Source organism: Sphaerodactylus townsendi, linkage group LG14 (genome assembly GCF_021028975.2).
Source record: "Sphaerodactylus townsendi isolate TG3544 linkage group LG14, MPM_Stown_v2.3, whole genome shotgun sequence".
Taxonomy (NCBI): domain Eukaryota; kingdom Metazoa; phylum Chordata; class Lepidosauria; order Squamata; family Sphaerodactylidae; genus Sphaerodactylus; species Sphaerodactylus townsendi.
The window spans coordinates 24975158-24982136 of record NC_059438.1 but is presented as its reverse complement, the minus strand read 5'-3'; the positions used below and the strand labels follow the sequence as shown (position 1 = coordinate 24982136).

Below are 6979 nucleotides of genomic sequence, written 5' to 3'. Positions count from 1 at the left end.
CAGCAACAACAAGCAGCTTTATTCCAGAACACGCACAGCAGTGCCCTCAGCCAGCTGCAGAACTCCTCTGCTCCACCTCCACAGACCTCTGGGATATTCCTCTTTGGCATCCAAGACAGTAAGTAAGGAGGGCCTGCCCTTGACTGTGCTTTGCTCTTGGTGTCCTTCTATGTGCACAGCTGCATCTGGACAGACCAAGCCAAAGGTCAGCCAATATTGCCCAGCCATTACTGCATAGAATCATGGAGCTGGAAGAGACCATCAAGTCCACCCCCTGCAGTGCAGGAATTTCTAAGCTTTCACTGCCATGCGGTGCAGTCGTAGAGCCTCGGCATACAGAAGGCCCCAGGTTCAGTCCCCAGCAGCTTCTCCAGTTGAAAGGACCAGGCAGGAGGTCCTGGGAAGGGCCTCTGCCTGAAACCCTGGAGAGAGAGCTGCTGCTGCCGCTGCCAGCACGGACCTCGATGGGCCGAGGGCCTGATTCAGGAGACGGCCGCCGCTGCTGCTGCGTGCCTGAGGGCCAACCTTTGGAGAGCAGCCAGTTTGGCACAGATGCCCGTCTCCGACTGGCTTTTAGCGGAAGAGCAGAAACTGCCAGAGTTGCTCCATGTCCCTGGCAAGAGAGAGTCCTTTAGGCTGCTCTGGGCTAGTCCCTGATCTCTGCTTAATTCTGAGCACCCGAATGTGTGAATTCCACCTCTGCCAATTTTCAGGAAGACGGGGTCTCTGGCATCAGCTCCGGATGCTTTTGTACCACAGTCTTGGGTCTAGGACCGTGGTGGCAAACTTATGGCACTCCAGATGTGCATGGACTACAATTCCCATCAGCCCCTGCCAGCACGGTCAATTGGCCATGCTGGCATGGGCTGATAGGAATTGTAGTCCATGCACATCTGGAGAGCCATAGGTTCGCCACCACTGGTCTAGGGTGTGGTCAGGAAGGGCTCCTGTGAGCAGGCAAGGGTGCCCACGTGCCTTAGGGTTTGTGCACAGACTGGCACAGGAGAGCGAGCCCTGTGGATTTCATTGAGGAGATGCATCGGGCCTTCTTCCCACTGGCACCGGGAGACAGTTGAATCCTTATCCTAAATGCCTTGGGGAGTAGATGCCACTGGGTGGGACAAGGGAACTCAATGACAACCTGTTTCTTCTTTTGAAATCCCACCATTGGTGTTTCTCCACAGATTGTGGCCAGCTGTTAACATCTGGACCGGCTGCCCTGTCGGACCAGATGCTGACTATCAGTCAGCCGCAGGGCGAGGCCCAACAGTCAGCTCTCCTCTCTCAGCAAATGTCGGAAAGTCCGCAGCTGCCTTCTGCGATGACCACCAATCAGAACATGAAGAAGATCGATGACCTGCTTGTGTCTCTGCAGAATCAGGGGAACAATAACATGGCCGGCTCTTTCTAACTGGCTGGGTAAGTTGGAGAGTGGGATGAAGCTTGTTCTGTGCCCAGGCCAGAAGGGGACTGGTTTTATCCCGGTGAAGTCTCTTGAGTGTGCAGGAGTAGCCATTCTGCCAGCAGATAATTTGAACTTGGTTGACGCTTGGCCTTTCCTCGTTCCTTTGCCGTGGAGTGGCGTGTGAATATTGCCAGCAAAGGGCAAAGGTCAGCTGAGTGGGAAGCACCAAACAAAGTTTGGTAAAGGCAGCAAGCTAGAGGTGGGGGGAGGTGGTGGTGGTGGTGGAGAACGGGAGCAGGGTGAGTAGAGGGCAGTGTCGTCATGTGGATGCTCTCCTGAACAGCACTGCAGGAAGGAAACGGAGGCAAAGTTGGGGCAGCAGAGAGGTGGAGAAGCTGGTGGGTGATGAGTGTGAGGTTTTTGACCAGTCTTCAACATGGAGGGAAAAAGCCAATGTTGGGGCAGTAAAGACACAGAACTGTTTGAACTCTGCGGCACTTGCAACTTGTCCTTTCTCACCCCGATGTTCCCACTTGTAATTTCAGGAATGTCAAGATGGAGAACCAGACTTGAACGATTCCTTCAGTGCTTGTGACTCAGGAATGGTGGGTGTTTGGATTAAAATTTCCCCTCTCAAAGGACTGCCTGGACCCCAGACCAAATGTAGCCTTCACCCTTTCGGAAGCGCACCCACGTTGAGCTGCTGGGCAGCAACCTCAGAGAGAGGCCGAAGAGCTCTGCTTTGCTGTGCCCTGGCCTGGCTGGACAGTTGGCCTCTCAAGCCCTGCTAAGGGAACGCAGAGCATGGCTGTCCAGTTGCCGTTGCTGCTGGGCAAGGGGACCGTGCTCCGACCCACCCTTCCCCTCCTTCCTTCACAGCACCTGGAGCTTTTGGGGACAGACGTCGTCGTGTCTCTGTCTGTTAACTCCGGAGTCTGATCTGTCCATCTCTGGATGACTTGTGAATTGGTTTGTGGCTGCCAGTGGAAATGATTTTGTTTGGACAAGGCGAAGGGAGAAGAGAGAGGCCAGTCCAATCTGTCCCTGGTGTGGAGGGGCAGCCAGGAAGGGGGCCAAGAGCCTCCCTGGCTGTGGGTTCTGGACTCTTCTCGTGGGGGTTTGGGCATGTATTGGGAGGGTGGAGTTGCACTGCTCAGAAGGTGACTCTCTCAGCCTCTTGTACTCTGTAAACCTTCCCTTGTGAGGTGGAATAGCAAGGGACAGTTTGCTGAGCTGAGTCACCTTGACTTGACAGCCTGAATTAGAATTCTGTTTCTGTACCTTTCCTGTTGATTCCACTGCTGCCTTTAGAAACCTTGCTTTTGAGGAGGCCGGCCAGCCAGCCAGCCAGCCAGCCAACCTTCTGCTGCTGTGGGGTAGAAGGCCAAAGGAGTGGGGGTCATTCTGGGCAAGCTGGTTTCTGCTCCCAATCCCTTTCCCACTTGGTGCTGCCGTGAAGTCTGAAGCTTCAGCCCAAGCAGGAGGCCTGGGGCTCCTCAGGGGCAGGAATTGCCAAGCCTGCCTTGGGGTCATGAGTCCGTGCTCACTTCAGCCTGAAAGGCAGATCCTCTTGGGCAGAGGGCAGCCTTTATTTCCAGCACCCTCACCACAGCCTCCTCTTGGATTCAGACTTTTTACTGTTCTCCCCCCCCCCCCAAAAAAAAAAAAAATCCGTCGCTGTTTGTGGATCTGTCACCCAGTAGCTTTTTGTGTTCGGCTGTCACTGGCCAGGAGTGGGGAGGTGGGTTTTTTAGTCCCCTTGAGTGTTCTTTTTTGTTACTTGTGTATAGAAAAGAATTTAGCCTATAGATGGTCTTATAGGCTGTTCCCGGTGTGTGTTTTCTGACTTGTGTACCACCTTGAGCTGTGTAGAATCGTGCTTGGGGTTTGTTTTTGTTTTTTGACTGTTTGTCTCTGGCATTTGCCGTTGGTCGGTCTGTCTGTCTGTCTCCTTGGGAAGGCCTCATGTTGTGTTTTCAGTCGTACAGGCTATTTTGCCGTTATGAAGGGAACTTTTCAGAAAGAGACCTGCTGCGGGTCATTTAATTTTGAATACAGTTTTCAATCGTTCAGATTTTGGATGGTTTATATCTTATGTGTGTTTCATTTTTTTGGAAAGCTCTATTTTGTATTTAGGAAATGGTAAACTATTTTGCTATTTGTACTGAGTGAGTACATTGGCATAAATATAAAATATATATATATATATATATTCTCTCACACGCATATATTCTTTTTGCCACAGATTTTTGTGGTGAATGTGTGAGTTTTATTCCCTGTTCTCCCACACCGTGGCGTCTAGTGTTGGAGGAGGGCGGGAGGGAGGGCAGGGGGAGGGGGGTTGTTCTGAAGTCTGTGCATTGTATTTAAGTTCTTTTTTTTTCAGCAGATGTCATTTGTTCATTTTTGGCCATTCCATCAGGCAACTGGACTCAGCGGGCTGTGGGGCTCAGCCTGTGCTCTGCGGAGGACAAGACCCCCGGGGGCGACTTCCCTCATGACAGGGCTCTGCTCAGCTTTTATTTACTGTTCATGTCTAACATTATTGCCAGCTGCTTAAGTTATAGTAACACTAAGGAGCCACAGTTTTGCCGTTTCATGAATGTGTGAGCATACTTCTCTTGCAGTATGTTGTTTTCCTGCTGAGATGAGGGGGTGAAGGACAGAAGGAGCGGCCTGGGACCTTTGATGGGCACAGAGGAGGCGTGCACCCACTGCTGTGGGGGCCAGAAGAGGCATGTGCGTGGTGGTTTTCTGGGGCTGGAGCCTGCGGAGGGGGTGCCTGAAAACACTTGGCCTGTCGTCTGCTGCCGCTGCTGCTGCGTGTCATTCCTGTGAGATGGGGGAATGTCCAGGTGCTGACGCTGTATGAGGCAGTGCCAAGTCATCAGGGACCAATTCTGTCCCAGCACACATTTCCTGACCGGGACCACCTCACCTGGCGGCTTCTCTCCTGGCGGCTCCAGCCCCCACCGCCGCCACCAGTGTTCAAGAAGGGCTCCGGCTGCTCAGTGCTCGATGGGGGCAGCTGCCTTCTCTTTGGTTGTTTCTTTGTAATTTTACTTGGTCCATTTTAGGTCAATATTTAAATGCGCAACATTTTGAACATGATTTGGTTTCAAACGTCTGTCTTGGGAATGGGGGTCCTGCTCAGTGGCTGGTCTGGCCTGGGGCTGCATCTCTCTCACAGTTCAGAAGTCGGGGGTGGACGGAGGCGGTGGAGTCTTGTCCCCCTTAGCGGACAGGCCATCTTGGAGCTTCAACAATGTCCATTCCTCATCACCACCCCTTGGTATTGCTGCACAGGGACCCTCGTCCCCTAGTGGAGGGCAGGGAAGGCTGGGTCACTTCAGCCTTCTGTGAAGATGCTCCAGATGCAGCAGCTGTTCCTTTCCTCTGACCCTGTCCTTCCCTCCCCCAGCACATCCCAGCAAAGTGTCCTGCATACAGGAGAAATGGGAACGTAACACATGCAGTTGCAGGTCCTTGACAGGGGTGAAAGTCCCAGGGTCTGTACCACACGCTCTTTCTAGTCCACAGGATCTTGGGGAGCCACTGCCCAGCAGAGCCGAGCCGAGAGACACGAACCGAGGTCTGGCTCTGCAGAAGGCAACTTGGCGCGGCTACCATGTCAAGCGCAAGGTCCTGCCTAGAGCAGATTGGGGAAACCTACCGTAGTTCTTTTTCATGAGAGCTTTTGCCAGTTTTTTTGTCATTGCTTCTCAACAGTTGCCGGCCTTCTGTTGTCCTTTTAACCTGTCGTGATTGACCTTTTCACTTCTCCCTCGAACCACCAGGGCACATTTACTCTGGGTTAAAAGGGGTTTATTGCCCTACCTTGCAGGAGGGAGAACAAAGGACCAGGAGATAATCCGCTGAGAACTTTGCTCTCTCCAACCAAATAGCAAAACTTAAGGCTGGTGCTGAGATCACATCAGGTGCCCCCCCTCCCCCGCCTGCAGTTTTCTCAAGCATTTGTGAGTAGATTTGCAGTTTTCTTTGTAGGAAGCCAAGGCATTTATAAAATTCCACTAAAATGTCAAATACCGCAGTTTTGTATTCTAAATTATAAATGATGTATTTTATGTTGTTGTTCAACCAGTAAAATTAGGTTAGTTTTGACAGGACAGTAAATATTCCATGTATTTAAATGTTTTCTAAAAAGGTTTTTTTTTGGTTCCTCCCCTCCTCAAAAAAAACGGGGGTGCGGGGTGTTCTTTTCTGAATTTTTTATATCTCTAGTCCAGAGAGCCATCTGTTCAAAGATACCCCCTCCAGTCAAGCAGCCACAGTGATGACCCTGCCTGGTGTGTCTCCCGTGGTGGCTCATAGTAATTGGACCAAGGCACCTCAGTCACCACAGTGTTTTGTCTTACCCTTGCAGGCGCTCCCTCAATTCTGCAGCACGCACACACACCCCTCCAGCCTCAATTTGGAGAGCATTTGTGTGCTGATACCAATTTCTTTTTCAGGCCCCAGAGCAATAGCAAAGCCCTTGGATGGCTGTGGGTCAGCCTCCTTCCCCCCAGCCCCACACGTCGCCCTGGCTTTTTTGATGGTTGGCCCAAGTCCCTGAGCCTGCTTGAGCGGCAATCTGGCTGCCCGCTCACGGCAGGGTTTTCCCACACAAGCTCCATCTGCTCTGAGGAACGTGGCCACTGCAGACTGAGCGCTGCGCTTGCACTCGTCTCCGCTGGCTTTGCGGTCCTTGTTCCTCCCTCCGCCTTCCTACCTGCCCTGTTTGCTTAGAGCAGCCCCCAGGCCAGCTGCTGATCAGCCCCCACCCCACGCCCTGCAATGTGAATGTAGCCTCTGGTGGGCCCTTGTGCGTTTGTGTGGACCTGGCTTGTGTCAGTCGGTTTCTCAGAGCACTGATAACCTGTTCTCAGTTTATTCTAAGAGGGAGGGAGGGAGGGACCTTATTTGCATTTGTTTTTAGCTATCCGGTGATAACTTGTTGAATATTAAGAAAAAAATATTTTGCTTCTATTGGAACATTTGTATACTTGCAACTATATTTCTGTACACAGCTGCAGTCGAGAATAAAACTTTGAAAGTTTTTATTTTGCAGTGTGTAGCAGTTCTTGTACCCCATTGTATTCAGAGCCACGTGCCCAAAGGGTTCAAGGTGCGGCTACTGCTGGAGTTAATTCTCCCTCTCAAAAATAGCACTGGGCATACTAGGCACTTGACTGGTGCGCACAGCACAATGGGGATTTCAAAAGGTGTTTGGTTTGGGCCTTGGTCTGAGGGTGAACTTCTCCGGGGCTCTGTTTTCTGTCTGTTGTGCAGTTCCCAGGGGCTTCACTGAACACAGCAGGTCCATGCCCAGCTGGGCAGCTCTAGGGCCATGCTCAACCAACTCCTGCTTGCTGATGGCTGACCCTTCTCACAGAGGCAAAATCAGATAAAGCTGTGCTTTGCCTGCTGACTGTGGTGATAGTCCCTGGACCCCCACACACAAATGCCTGCCTGCCTGCCTGCCTGCCTCAGAAACCCAGCTCGGTTTCCCCTTCATAGGCCCAAGTGGGATTTATTTTTCATTTGCTGGGGGCTTTCTCAGACTGAACTTGC

At 51.9% G+C, this 6979-nt stretch overlaps 1 long non-coding RNA gene across 1 annotated transcript; it reads left to right on the top strand.

The window, feature by feature from the left end:
* Nucleotides 1-6464, top strand: LOC125443540. Its single transcript, XR_007246140.1, has 3 exons — nucleotides 1-118; nucleotides 1185-1419; nucleotides 1951-6464. It is a non-coding gene; the product is annotated as an uncharacterized LOC125443540 (long non-coding RNA).
* Nucleotides 6465-6979: the final 515 nt, after the last annotated feature.